Source organism: Pyrgilauda ruficollis, unplaced genomic scaffold (genome assembly GCF_017590135.1).
Source record: "Pyrgilauda ruficollis isolate IOZ18807 unplaced genomic scaffold, ASM1759013v1 scaffold10, whole genome shotgun sequence".
NCBI classification, from domain to species: Eukaryota; Metazoa; Chordata; class Aves; order Passeriformes; family Passeridae; genus Pyrgilauda; species Pyrgilauda ruficollis.
The window spans coordinates 2,093,754-2,109,286 of NW_024508101.1; positions in this window are offsets into that span (position 1 = coordinate 2,093,754).

Below are 15,533 nucleotides of genomic sequence, written 5' to 3' on the forward strand. Positions count from 1 at the left end.
TGGTGCTGCCTGGTCCCCTCTCCTGGAAGGGCTGTGCCCTGACCAAGGTGTGTCCATCCTGCTCTCACAGCTCATCTCCTCTGCCAGCACACGAGTTTGGTGACTTCTGCAGTTTTTGTAAAGAGACACCAAGATTTTCCTGTTTGCTGTCGTGATTTTCCTATTTTCCCATCTATTTCTGAAGCTTTTCAGTCTTGTTTTGTTTCCCTTAATTGCATAGCACGCTGAGTTTGCAATTAATAGCCAGGAGTGCCCAGAGCATCTGACTGGGGAGTCTTACCAAACAAATAAATACAAAATTAAATGCAGAAACAATGACCTTTAGTAATTTTTTTTTTCATTTCCCTATGCATGTGGCTGTGGAGGCAGAAGGAGCAGAGCTGTTTGCACACCTGAGCTTAATTTAAAAATGCTGCCACATTCCTTTGACACTTCTAAAGGATGGATACTAAAGGATCTGAGAGGGAAATGGGAAGAACAAGGCAGAGAGTTAAACCTGATTTTCCCAGGTGCATTTCTGCAGCAACAATTTGTTCTCAAAAGTTCTGTTTTCTGATGTAACCTATTAACCATTTTTTTGTGGACTTCAATCCCAAATCACTCTCAAGAATGCTTTTATCAGCTAATTTGGATTATAACACTCCTACTAAAGCAGAAGTGTTGCTTTATTTTCCCGGATTGTTTTTATCCAGCACTGAGCAGGCAGGAGAAAGAAAAGGACTCACTGCCCCTACTGAGACCAACAATATCATCCCAGGGAATTCAGGGTGGATGGCACAAATGGAATGTGAGCTGCTTTATAAATTTTTTGGCAAAACAAACCCCTTCCTAACCCCCCTGTGGTGCATGTCACATCCAACAGACTCCTGAGGAAAGCAGCAGGGTCCCAGGCTGAGGAGAGGTGATTTTACCCATCCCACCCTGTGTCAGAGCAGGGCTGGACAACCCAGAGCAAGCTGGGCACTAATCAGGGGCGTGGGGAGGTTGGTGAGCTCTTGCTGGCCAAAAAGAAGATGCACAAGCAGAAGGAGCCTGCCCAGAGCATGCTCAGGGAGCTCCTCTTCTTCAGCCTCAGGCTGAGCCCCTTGGATTCCAGCCCTCCCAGCAAGGTGCAGATGCTCAGCTGTGTCCCAGGTTCCCTATCCCTAGATTTGTGGACAAGAATGATGTTTTTTCCAGGACTTCCCTTTCTTGCAGAAGTAAAAATAAGGGAGCAAATGCCTGTGAGGAGCAGCCTGAAGAGCAGAGTATTTGCTGAGCCCTTCTGCTGATGAACCTGTGCTGACTCCTGGGGCATTTGCTTTGGAGAAAAGGGCTGCCTGCAAACATTATCATAAAAATATATATATATATAGGTATGCAGGGCCAAAAGTGAAAAGCACAAGGTCATCAAAGTGGTCTAAGGAACAGAAGAATCCAGCAAACATCTGTCCTTCGTTTCTTGTCGGGAAAAAAGAACCCAAAGAACTTCACCAGAACGTGAACACCTCAGATTCCGAAGTGGCTTCAACACAAGAAAATAGCTGCAGCTGGAAATTCAGTATTCATTTAAATTAATGGGTAGAAATCAAACTGCCCTACATTTACAACACCAACAGGCCCTAAAACCCCCTGTGACTGGCTTCCAAATATTCCCTCTTTCTTTGGAGGCATCTCCCAATTCCTTCCTGCACTCCTCCACACTCCCACACACACTCCACCCTGCTTCTTTAGAGGAAAAACTCCAGGAAAAGAGAGAGGGCTTCAATGATTCCAATTACTGCCCTCAAATATTGCCAGGGAGGAGAAGGGGCAGTGCCACTGCTCGGTGGCATCTGAGGAGGCATCAGGAGATCAGCCTGGCCCTGATGCCACAGGCACCATCACCAGCACTGAGGAGCTGCTGGGACAGGGAGGTGAAGGAAGACAACAACAAAGAACAGGAATGATGAGCAGAGGAGAGGGGAAACGGGAAATAAAGCCCTGCAGCAGGGGAAGAAGGGATCTGGAGTTTCAGAGTGAGTGTGGGAGAAGGGTTGGAACCATGCAGGAGCACGAGGTGGGGATGGAAACTGCAGGGAGAGGAAGTCATTAAGCAGCCAGCTTCCTCCAGCATTTGTTTATCTATCTCTATTACTGTTTGCCTTGTTTATTAGGATTATAAACTCAAGAGGCCAGGCCAGCTCTGGAGTGACTGCACTGTATTTCTCCCAACACAAGCTCAGTTCCTGATTACAATGCTCCTCTGGGGTGCTACTCTAGGCAAATAATATAATAAATAATGGAAATGGACCCAGGAGGAAACTTAGATGTTAACTGTGTAGAAACAGGAAACCTGAGGCTTCATTGCTGTATAAATTTAATGTTGGGTTTAAAGCTCCTGCTGTTTGATGGGTGGGGTTTTAGAAACCTGAGCAGGAATTCTCTTTTCAAATGAAAGGCACTGAGATTCCGTCCTGGCTGCTGCTGCATTAGCACCAGCTCTGTCTCTTCAAATGCTTCCTGCTGGTTCTCCTAGAGCACAGGAAGCAATGTTCTGGTGATTAAGCAGCAGTATCATTATAAAAGCCAAATGAATAATCATTGTGTTAATGAACTTTATCTTAGAAAAGATTAGGGTTGTTTTTTTTTAATGTTAAGCCTCTTTCCGTATGAAAGAGGAAATGCACTCTCATTTCATTTAATCAACCCTGAGATGCTCATGATCTATACAATTTAATTTTCTGTCTGCACGTATTCTTCCACATCTGCATCTCCAGTTGCTTAAATGATGGCATCAAATCACGTTAATACATCAGAGAAGATGCAGCTCCCTGAGTGCACAGAGAGGTTTTGCTCTGGGTGCCAGCTTACTATTGCAGAATAATCTCCCCTGAAGGGATTTCCAGAGGTCAGAGATTCCCAGAGCACTGCTCTGTGGAAAGCTGGCAAGTAATTACGGTGAAAATCAAGTCTATTTGAAGTATAAAACAATATAAGGTGAAAAGCACTTCATAAGGAAAAAGACTGAGAAAGCTAAAGGTTGGAACCACAAAAATACAGAGGGAAAATGATGACTTGGTGAGATCCTGCCCTCAGTCTGAGAGTCACCATCAATTCTTTGCCTTGCCTGGGAAGAGCTAAACCCCCTTCTTCAGGGGAACAGCTCCCAGCACAACCTGCTCCAGGAGGAGTTTTGGGGTGAGGAATTAATCTCTTGGCTCTGTCTGTGCACGTCTGGCACCTTCTTTAAGGAGGAAAATGAAGTTGTGAGTGACAGAGGAGAGGTGCTGCAGCAGTAAGAAGGGATGGGCTGTGTTCAGAACCTACCAACCACAGTTTTCAGCTCATTTCTGTGGAATTCCTACTGAATCATGTTCTCTGCTCCCAGGAAAATCCTGATCCATGAGGGATCCAAGGAGAAAAGTCCTTCCCTGGAGGATGCTGTGGCTGGATGTGTGTGGTTGCCTGGGAAGTCAAGACTGACCACACCTTACTGATAATCACAGGGTGGAGAAAGGAGGGAAAGAAAAGACATTTTATAGATATTGTAGTGCCTGGGGTAATTTCCAAAAGTGTCACAAGGTCATGAAAGTGGTCTAAGGAACAGAAGAATCCACCAAATGTCTGTCCTTCATTTCTTGTCAGGAAAAAAGGACCCAAAGAACTTCACCAGAACATGAACACCTCAGATTATTTCAATACAAGAAAATAGCTGCAGCTGGAAATTTGATATTAATTTGAATTAATGGGTAGAAATCCAAACAGCACCCACAGCCACCAGAAAACACCTTGTGCCAACTGGTAAGTGAATAAAATTCCTCTGGTCCTAATGCCCTTCTTTAGAGATATACAGGTATATGAGATTCCTTGGGTCAAGGGGAGCACGTGGGCCTCACTTTGGGTTCTCAGGAGGGTGAGTTCAGGGGGGATGGCTGTGACAAGAGTGGAAAGGAGCAGCAGCACGCAGAGTGCTTCCTGCCACACCTCAGTGACAAACCGAACGCTGCCTCTCGCCTTTGTGCTGCGCCAGCAGCGCGAGATGAGCGTCGAGCTGTCTTTAATTAGCAAATGTTGTTTGGTAATCAGTGCGTGCACAGCCTCCTGTTGCCATGGCACTGTCACCCTGTACCTTAACGGGCAGCAGGTTGAGCAGAGGTCACCCTGCAGGGCCGCGTGGCCCCGACCCCACGGACGCGCCCCGGGATGGGCTCGGGATGGGCTCGGGAGAGGGAGAACATATGCTACAGAGAGACAGCAGACACCAACACATGCTGAGGAGTCCAGAGGGAAACACTGCGATAATGACAAGCTTTCTGTGGATTAATCAGCCTGCAGAAATGCTGGAGTGGTGTTAAGCACCCAAACACCCACCCAGCTCCCGCTGAGACCCGCGGAGAGTCCTCGCAGCCCAAACCGCCCCTGGCAGAGCTCTGGCTGTCGTTTGGACCAACAGAGGGGTCACCACGGATGCTTTAAAAGGAGACCAAGTCCATTTGTCCATGTCCACGGCACCACCTCCCCCAGGAGCTGCACCACAGTGTTATTTTTGGCATGCCCTCCACGAAAAGAGGCGGCATATGGAGCTGCCGCCTTGGCACCGTGGCAAATATTGATCCCTGCTGTGACAAAATGTGACAAAGAGTTTGCAAATGACAGCACGGGCTGGCAGGAGCCTTCCTTTATGTTCTTGGGACAGGGAAGCGTCACAATTGCAGCTGGAGAATTGGATTTTTTCCCTCTAGTTGTGGTAGAGCCTTCAAGGAGATGATTATTAGGGAGGGTGAAGGTGTTCAAAATAGAGTCTGGCTTAAAGAATGCCTTTAGAACAAGAAAGTGAAACAAGTTGATTTGAAAGGCTTAGATGATTTCTTTTGGAGCACTTCCAGAATGAAGGATGATGTGTGGAAGGAGACAGAAGAGTTTCACTCCTGTTTTCAAAGTGCTACGTTCGAACTTTTACACTGTGAACAATATTTTCTTCTTCAAATGCTTGTGGGGTTTTTAATAAAATACTGTCAGAAAAAAAAAATTAAGGGAAAAATTTCTATTAAAGTTCAATCAGACACCCCCACTCCCCACACAGTTTCATTTAGGAACTTGCTTTGAATTTCACTAAACTGGTTTTTTTCCTGCCAATTTTTAGTTCATGCATGAATCTCCAAATTCAATACCTTCCATTGTACTGGAGAAAAATGGACCAGTGTCATCCTTTTAGGCAGAAACCCAAACTAAAATACGGATTTTATTTTTCCCCCACCCTCCTGTTTTTGTCTCCCTTAACTCTTTGCTTCTGTGCTGTTTGTAAATAATAAATCTTGAAATTATAAAGAATAAAATCTACTAAGAGAAAATGAATTGGGTTGAAAGGCATGAAAGTTATTCTTTAAGCAGGGCTTACTCTGAGTTCTAGGAAAAGTTATGTAGAAGAATCTGACAAACAAACAAAAAAAGCTTTCTATGTAGGCAGGCGAGGTGAGCCAAAGGTAACAAAGTCAAAATATAAATGTGAAGAAACAGAGAGGAAAAGCAAAGAGAAATCTGCCATTTTATTTTTAAACACTACATTGAAATAGAAGAGCAGAGTGGGAGAAGGTATTAACCCAGAAAGGAGAACAGATTGGGAGGAGACAAGGCAAGGGTAAATGCCATCTGTATTTGTGGTATTACCTACCCAAATAATAAAACTGGATGGAAGTTTTCAAGAGGAAAAAGAGACTTATTCAACTTCTTGAAACCTTTTCTAGGTCTAGAGCAGGTGGTTTGAGGAAGAAAAGCTCTCTCTCCCCTAAAAAAAACCCTCAAACCAAACCCAAAAACTAACTTGGACTTTGGCAACTTTTTATTGTTTGTGTTTCTGAATTAACCAACAACTCCCAGTTCCTTTCTAACCTCAGTAGCTGATTTTCCCTCTGTCTCCGTCCTTTGAGATCTACCCAAAGTTCCCCTCTGAGTGTCTGATGCTGATGTAATTTATGGGCTGTTTATCTCTCCCCTTCCCTGTCATTAATAAAGGAGGGCCACCACTTTTATTGTTACACTTGAAATAAACCAACATCTTCATTGGAATTCAGGGAGGGGTGGAAAGGAGGAGCTCTCTTACACCCGGGGCAGGACTTTACAGCTGGGAGAGCAAAATCAGGAGGAGAACATCGGTCTGGAGATTTGTCACACTAAAACACACCCAGCCACCTCAGCTGGCTGCACCTCCCTGCATCCAGGCATGAAGGATTTGAAAGTATTAGGAAGGAATTGTTCCCTGGCACAGGGTGCCCAGAGCAGCTGGGGCTGCCCCTGGATCCCTGGCAGTGCCCAAGGCCAGGTTGGACACTGGGGCTGGAGCAGCCTGGGACAGTGGGTGGGGTCCCTGCCATGGCAGGGCTGGCACTGGATGGGATTTAAGGTCCTTCCAATCCAACCATTCTGGGATTCTCTCCAGTGCCAGAAAGTGAGAATTTAGGCCACAGCCATGACATTTGACAGAGTCAGTTTAGGGAGTGTGGGAGATGTTCAAACATCAACAAAGTCTTTCCATTCTTGTTAAAGACCCAGAGAGTTCCCTTGGGCTGTGCCAAACTTTGACTTTCTAAGCTGCATTGTCATGGTCAGAGCCTGCCCTGGTGTCCCATTTCATCACCACCACCCCAGCTGGGACAGGGACACTGGGATGAGCAGCTTTATTGGCACTGTGGGACTGGGGGGCACGGGGGGACTGGGGAGTGCTGCCCTCACACACTGAGTCATTCCCGCCTCATTGTTCAGTGATTCCCTCCTCCTCCTCCCCTTTGACAACTGCATTCCTGAATCACTCCACATAAAAAGCATATTTGGAAAAAGAAGTAATTATTATATTAAACTAATTTCAACAAGCAGCAGTTAAAATGTGTGGAAGCTGCAGCCTCTGTTGGGTTGTTCTTCTCCAGAAATTTGTGTCAGGAAGCAGAGATAAGAGAACAAATAAGCAAAACCAAAAGAAAAATCTAGATACAGAAAAAATACCCCAAATTGATGCCACTCTGTTCAAATGAAACCAATGTTTCAGTCAGACAGAGCAAAGAAATGTTTCACTCCACAGTTATAAAACATTTGAACCTCATCTCTCTTCCCCAAATTTTCCTCAAGCTGATCTAAAAAGCTTCTAAATGAACCAACACAAATATTAATATCTTACATTGGTTTCATTCCTTTTTTGTCAAAATTAACGCACTGAGCCTGGAACATCTTCAGAGATGAAAATCAGAGAGGAGCAATCACCAGAAAGCAACGATGCCAAGTGCCAAAGCTGCCATTTCCATTGTCCAGCACAAGCAGGGGGTTCAGAGATTTAGGGAGCAAATAAAATACTTCAAACCTGAAAAGCAAACCCCTCCTCTCATATTGCTGGCTAGGGATCTGTGTACAAATCACCAACGGGACAGGACTGCTGGGAATGCATCTTGAGCTGTTTTATTTTCCAGCATCAGCCTCATTCCATGCTTATGACAATGGGAAGATGCCAGCAGCTCACACCCCAGGCAGCAGACCAAGAACTTAATGTTACAACTTACTTTATAAGTTTTTTGACCAATCACACAAAGCAAAAGCATATTGACAGTATTTCCATCCACCACTATAAGCACACGTACCTTTGGTTAAACAATGCTTGATTATTTCAGATACAATACCTGGTTGTAAGCCTTAAAACACAATGCACAGAGCTCCATTATTAAGATTAGAACTTCCTAACATCTCACTAGATAGACTTTTCTGTAGCTTAGGGAGTTATTCTAGACAAGCATTAATACACAGACCATTGTTCTATTTGTCCTTACTTTCTAATTCTCATATAACTTTTCTGCTGACAAATCTTATGACTACTGCTTAGCTCTAATCACAGTTCTGTTTCTGAGGCCTGCCTTTTGCATCTTTCCCAAAACCCTCTGATTTTCAGGATTCCCACACTCTCCCACATAATAAAACTCCAGCTGAGGTCGGGCTTGCACACCCCAGCACAGCCAAGGAGCTGCTCCAAGTTCTGTGCACACACAGGGCAGAAATCCACCTGGGAAGGGCAGGAGGTGCCAGAGGAGCTGATGCCATGAGGGAGAGAAGCCCAGAGGTTTCACAGAGCTCAGGAGAGCCTGGCACAAACAGCCAGCGTTCCCCCTGTGCCCTGGGAGGAGCAGGAGAGCCCCCAGATCTCAACCAGAGGACACTGCTCTCCAGGGAAAAACCATTTCTAAAGAGTTTCAGCTCAAAGTCTGCACTGGGTGTGTGTCCCCCCAATCCAAGACCCCTCCTTTGGGACCTACCTGCCCACAGGTGGGTGGCCTCGGTGTGGGGGTGGGCTGGGAGGCATCAACAGCACAGCACCTGAAAAGAGAGGGTTTATTGGGATCAAATTATAGATTCATCCTGGAATTAGGGAGTGGGTTGGGTGGGAAGGGACCTTAAAGTTCATCTTTTCCCCCTCTGCCATGGCAGGGACACCTCCCACTGTCCCAGGCTGCTCCAGCCCCAGTGTCCAGCCTGGCCTTGGGCACTGCCAGGGATCCAGGGGCAGCCCCAGCTGCTCTGGGCACCCTGTGCCAGGGCCCAGGATGATTTGAAATAGAATTTCACCCCTGGCACCTCATCACAGATAAATATTGCACGTGAAAATCAAGTTCCCGTCACAATTTTAGGCAGAAAATCCCAATTCCTTTGGTGGGAAAAAGATCCATCATTTTCCCTGGACCCTTGCTCTGGATAAGCATCTGTGCTTTATTTCCTTGGATTGCTGAGCAACTGCATGAAAGAAATTAAACCCTTCCATACACCCTACAAGGTTATTTGCCTAAGGACTGGAAAATAGAGGCAGGAGGGATTTTTTTTTTTTTTTTTAGGAGTTTGTCTGATTTTATTCTCACTAGCAGACTTCCTCTACTATTTTCAGGGCAGCTTAGTGTCAGATAAAGCATACCAAAAACATATTATTTAAAACCTGTCAAAGAGAACTCGGCTGTGTCTGTAGTGAGAATCTGGCACACTGCTGAATCCTAAAGTTTGCTGCTGCTTGAAGGGAACACAATAGGCTCTGTTCAATGACACCAGACATCTTTCCCTTTTGTATGCTGAGAAAGGCTCGGCAGCAGATTAATAATTCAATGCTCATTAGAAAGTACAACATGCAGTAAGCAATCAGATATAATTAGGCAAAAATATATACATGATTACAGAGTGAACACGATCCACAAATCCATTGCTGGGGAAATAACGTCACATTTTCAGTGGAAGGGTCAGGAATAATAAAGGGTCTTGTAAAACACTCAGCTGAAATTGCAGTTTTTGTTTCCCTTACCATCGTCTGTGTGTTAGAATAATTTTTCTCTAGGAGAATTCTGTAACTCCATCCATGTTCAGACTCACTCCAGGTTTCTTTTCCTGCATTAAAACCAGCGAGAGCTTGTTTCTCCTCCAGATCCTTACATCACATCTCTATACCTCGAGGCAAGTGTATGACCACATAATTGAGGCAGTAAATTGATGACAATTAGCACATTAGCAGTGAATAGCAGCAAGTGATAGTCTTAATTGACAATGCAGTGGTTAGTAATTGATGTTAATGACTCAGAAGAAGGGGAGAATAGTGACTAATAACTGTAATTTTTAGCTGTTTTCCCTGCTGGAGAAACATCGGGGCAAGGGGAGGTGTGGGCTGGTCAGGGAGTGCACAGAATTGCCACCTCAAAAAGAACAGGCTGGGGTTTTAAACAAGCGTTTTGTGCATCCCTCAGGAGCAAACACAGCTTTGGAGAGCTCAATAAAATAAGTTAGAGGTTGCTCCTGTGCTCACCCACTTGAAGAAAACCGGGAATTCTTTCCACACCTCCCCAGTCCCAAATTCTCAGGTGCTTCTGGCAGAGCTGTGCCAGCTCTTTGCCAGGCTCTGAGTGCAGTCCCTGAGCAGTGCCCACAGCAATTAGGGGCTCTTCTCCCTCTCCAAAACCTATTAACGCACCAGGGAAAATCCAGGTTTAAAAACAATGCCAGTTTAAAACTTCCAAAGCCCCGGGCTCTGCTGCCTGGCCAGATGGCAGATTTTGAGCAGCCCTGCCTTGTCTGGGGTGCTCCTCTCACCATAAACAACTCCTGAGAATGAAGACCTCGATGCCATTTGCTGGGCAGGATTTTCCCCGGGGGAATGACAGGATTAGGAGCTTTATTTTCCTGTTACATAGGAATTCTCCTGCTCGTAAAGATATATTCCCTGCGTAAAACCACACATTGTATTGAAGAAGGGGAGAATTAATCATCCTTCAGAGAAAAACATATGGACAGGCATGTGGGCTGCAACAATTATCCAAAGATACCCAACATGATGGCACTGGGAGAGACCTAATTATAGCTTTGGTCTTCCCTTCAGTAGGTGATGTACAACCACAGCCATGGAATAATCCCTTCCCTCAAGACTGCTGCCAGGAGCCAGCACTGGAGACGTTTTTGACACATAAAATATCTTCCTTACATCAAAGCCGAAAATGCTTAAGAATGAGCTTCTTATGAAGCTTTTTATTTTTAATTTTGCAGCTCCTGTGCTGTATTTTATATCAATTTGGAGAGCGATTAAGAGCCAGGCCGTGCCTGGCTTCTGTCTGAGTGTTACACTCTTCAAGGAGATCATTTCCACTGGAGTTTGGATGATAAAGGACTCCCACAAACCTGAAAATGAACTCAGTTCTCTTTCAATTCCTCCCTGAGTGCTCATTACCTCTCTCCAGAGCATCTCCACCGCCTGGAGGAGCCTTCCCAAGGCCAGGCTGTCACACTGAGCTGGATTCTCAGCCACAGGGACTCAAATCTCTGCATTTGAGCTGATTTACACCAGCCACGGCTTCAGCCGGGTCCTTGGACTGCTGGTGACTCCTCAAGGTGAGGAGTGACCCCAGGTGTCACCCCAAAAAAACCCACAGAGGGTTTCCCCAGCACTGCAGCTCCCAGTGCTGCACCTCGGGGTGAATCCAGGGCTTCCACGAGTGCTGTGGTGGAATGTGGCATTTTCTTCCCACTGGCACAAAAAGGGGAATTTTTTTGCCCCTTTTTACTTCAGCAATAGAAGAAGAGACGGAAATATGATAAATATTCATGTTTTGTGGTGGGATTTTACTCCTTTCTCCAGAGGGGATGGTCCCTGGGGAATGCTGTGTGTCTGTGTTTGGAGAAGGGTCTGGTGGAGCAGCTTTGACTGCAGCTTGTGCTTCTGCTTAGATTGCAAGGCAGATGAATAATCTATTGAGAAAGAAGAGAACAAGAACAGCCAAGGGGCCACTCCAAGTCACTGAGGCATCCAGAAAAGCCAAACTGTGGAAATTATTCAGGTGTACTGGAAGTGAAAACATTTTTCCTGGTCACAGGCAGTTTTAGTAGGTAACTTGTGACCACGCAGACCCACAGATTGTTGCACTAATAAAAGAAAATCTTTCATTCCAAAAGGGAAAAAGAAGCTGATATTTTGGGAAGTCTCTTAGCCACCAAAAAGGCCAGGACTGTTTGCATGCAGCTGTTGCTTCCAGTGGCACAAACATTTGAAAGAATATTTTTAATGACGCTCTGCTCACATCCTCTTATGTAGCTTTTTCAGCTTGGACACCTGAAGATCATGACAGTGTTTGCCTTCAATGAATGCATGCATTAATTATTTATTTAGCAAGGAGAGTCACTCATTAGGCAGGATTCAAACACACCCTGATGACTGTGACCTCTGCTTGTGGCACTTGTTTCCCAGTGCTGCTACACGGTTTCCTCGTACCTCCGGAGCATATAAATGTGATATCCATCTCATCTCTGAAAAATCACACACTGCCAGGTGAGAAGGGCTGAAAACACCAGTGAATAAAACCAAACCAGCTCTTTTCAGGAAGTGGAAGGCTCTGTAGTGAGTGCTGGAATTGTCATTGATGCTGAAGTGAATTCTGAGGGTGCTCAGAGCTTTTCTCCCACTCAATCAATGCTCCAGCGTAGGACGAGCTGCACAAGGATTCCTCTGACAGAAATCCCAAGGATCCCCCAAAAAGAGAGGCACCTGTGCCCAGGAGAGCAGGAGGGGTTTGTCCCACACAGCTGGGAACTGCTGCAGGACAAGGAACCTCTCTTGTCTTGTCCCTGTTTGAACACAGGGACACCTCAGGTGCCTCAAGCCCACCCAGTCACAGCAGGGGCTGAAGCCCCTTAGGGAGATGTCATGTCAGGCTTTAAGAAAAATGATCAGAGAAATGTGAAACCTTCAGCTGCTTCTGCGATTTGATTGTGAAATTTCGCTCTCAGCACTGGAATGCTGTTGTGGAGTAGAGAACAGACTTTCTCACAGCTGCTTTTTCCAGCCACCAGGAATTTTCTCAGCCTACCTAAGGCAGATCTGTGAGAGAAAAGAAGACAATGCAGCCCCCATTTTTAACTTCCCAGGCGTATTTTGCAGGCTGAAGCACAGAGCTTCCCCAGCTGCCCAGCAGGGATTGCTCCGTGTCCGTGCCCAGCTGGCTCAGGGGTGGCCAATCCCTGGAGTGTCACAGCATCCCAAAACTGGAGCATCCTGCCAGGACAGATCAGCCCTCTGTTTCTGAGCCATGAGCTCCAGCCAGGAGCTGCTCCAGGTGGTCCCTCAGGTGCAATTCTTGTGTCACCCCTGAGCAAACCTCTTGCTCAGGAGTGGAGGAGCCCTGTTTTCAGTCAGGGTGATTTTCTGTGGGTCCATCAGCCCCAAAAAGGCTCTGGGGGTTCAGGCCTTGTGCCCCAATATCCTGTAAATCTGCAGGTTGTGTCAGGCAGCTCCCCCCAAACCCAGACCTTTCCTCTGCTTTCTGCAGCCAGGAATTGCTCTCCTCAGTGCTCATGGCAAATTTTTATTGGTGTCCATGGAAGCCCAGGACCTGCAGCAAGTCTGGCTGCTGCTGCTGATTAAAAGGAAAAGAATGAAGGGAGGAGAGAGAGAAAAACCTTAAAAGTTCAGTATCATGTTAAATATCATGTTTACAGTGATTTTATTGGCTGTGTATTAAAAATGCACACAACATAACCAAAATATGGCTCAGTGACATCTGAGTGTCCAGCTCTGCCTGTAGCATTTCACTGGAATGATTCATCCACTCCGGTCACAAACCCATTGTGAGCAACTTGTAGAAAGTTAAATAAATACCAGCAACGTGAATTTGCATTTAACCGGAATTTATGAGCTTTTATAAATCTATTTTGTGCAAAACAAATTATTACAATGATGGCTGAGTAAGAAGCAGCACCACACAAGACTTAATTCAAATGCCTTTCTTGTTCTATTCTCTTGTTTTAATTTTCTAGCTCCGCTGAATAACTCGAAATCTTCGCAGCTGTAGCAAAGTGCCTCATATATAATGTATAGATCACATCCTCTTGCCATTTTTCACAGGTGCCTGGCTATTATATGGTTCAGAACTCATTCATAGTGCCTATTAGAGGTCTTTATATGTAACTGACTTCCTTTCTTGAATATTTATAGCTTTTATGAGACATTTATGGGTAGACCCAACAAGAGTTTCTAAGGAAATACTGGGAAATGGTTGTGTAGAACATCATTAATATACTGTTCTTTGATGGTAATGGCCACAAATGTCATCTAATTGCTACATTCTTACTTTGTCTGAGCGTGGTATTGATGGGGAGACTGCTCCGGAGAGCCTCTCCAGCCTAAAAAATCTTCTGGGAAGCAATTTGGCTCCCAAGGAATGTACCACATTTCAGCCTGGAAATTAAGCATTCCAGGCAGGATATCTGCCTTCCAGTAGGGAAAGGGGATTGCAAGAAGGATGGAGAGAGACTTTGCACAAGGGTGTGGAGCCATAGAACAAGGGGAGATGGCTGTAAGATGGAAAAGGGTAGATTTAGATGGGATATTGGGCAGGAATTGTTCCCTGGGAGGGTGGAGGGTGCCCAGAGCAGCTGGGGCTGCCCCTGGATCCCTGGCAGTGCCCAAGGCCAGGCTGGGTATTGGGGCTGGAGCAGCCTGGGACAGTGGGAGGTGTCCCTGCCCATGGATGGGTTTGGAAAAAAGTGATCTTTAGGGACCCTTCCAACCCAAACCATTCTGATTCTGTCATTCCCTGATTCTTCCCACAGCCATTTATACCCAACCAGAAATCTCCAGATAAAGCCCAGTGACCAAGTCTGTCTTTTTTAACTCTACTATTCAATTCAGAAGATTGTTAAAATAAAGCCAAATTAATATTCCCGGAAAGAATCACTTCTCTACCTCTGCCACTGTGTAAAACCTTGGGAGAGCTGACATAAATACAGATATAAACTGGCACAGGGTGCCCAGAGCAGCTGTGTCTGCTCTGGATCCCTGGCAGTGCCCAAGGCCAGGCTGGACACTGGGGCTGGAGCAGCCTGGGACGATGGAAGGTGTCCCTGCCATGGATGAGGTTGGATGAGCTTTGAGGTCCTTCCAGCCCAACCCATTCCCTGTTTCCACCTCGTGCTGCAAAGCCTTGAAGGAGAGAAACCCCAGCAGGGTTTGTGGAGCTGGTGAGGCTGAGGTGGCTCCTGATGGGATCACAGGCAGGCCAGTGACTGAGAGAGAGAGAGAATTCCAGGCTGGTGCTGAGGCTGAAATATTGGATAATATTTGTCAGCAAATTCAGAAAGGCAGCACTCCTTATCAGAGACAGCTCCGGGGTGCACCACAACATCTGCTCCCCCTGACAAAGCTGTGTTCATCAGTGTCATCAATGAGCTCAGAGCAGAATGACACATTCTGCTGTTCCACCCTTATTAACTACTTCTGTTAGAGAGGAGGACTGGAAGTTTGGATAAAAACTAGAATGTAATTAATATTTGTATGAAAACACAGAGCCTTATTTTTCCATCCAGAAGTTCAGCAGGTGCAATGCAGGAATCACACTATTTAATCCCAGATTTGGCCAAATAAATGGATTCTGAGATAAATTCAGGTGTGTGCTAAGACCTGTAACAAATTAAGCAAATTTAAAGAGTTTCTGTGGCTGCAGAGTAAAGAATGTACACTTTTTGCTTGCTGGCTTTAAATGACAAACATCTTTCTATATTTTCCAGACAAAATATTAATAAATAAGGTGTGAAATTTAGTCTAACTGCTGATATTGAGGGTGAGCATTGTTGCTTCTTTCAAGTTCGTGAGATAATTCGCAAGACGTGAGAATTCAAAGCAGTATTTGGCAGGTTTTTGCGGCAAAAGTGAAAGGACTTCTGCATATTCTTCCCTTTATCCCTTAAATTGCTCAGTGTACTTCCCTAGCTCTCCCTGGCACTGGGATGAGACCTCTCTGGAGTAGCTCCTGGCATCTGGAACAGCTTTTCTGCAACTTCCATGCTTCACCAGTTCCATCTATTTTTATATCTCATCTCTTCTCCCCTGACTATCTCTTTTAATTTCTCTCCATCTGCTTTTTATATTAACTTTATAACTCCATATAACATTTGGGATGCCGTTTGCATGCAAAGCACCAAAATAATGCTGAGGCTTGGAGTTAACCCCGTGCCACGGCCCTGCTGCTCCTGCTCTGGCAGAGGTGGGAGCAGCTCCTGGGCACTGGACAGAGCAGAGAACTTCA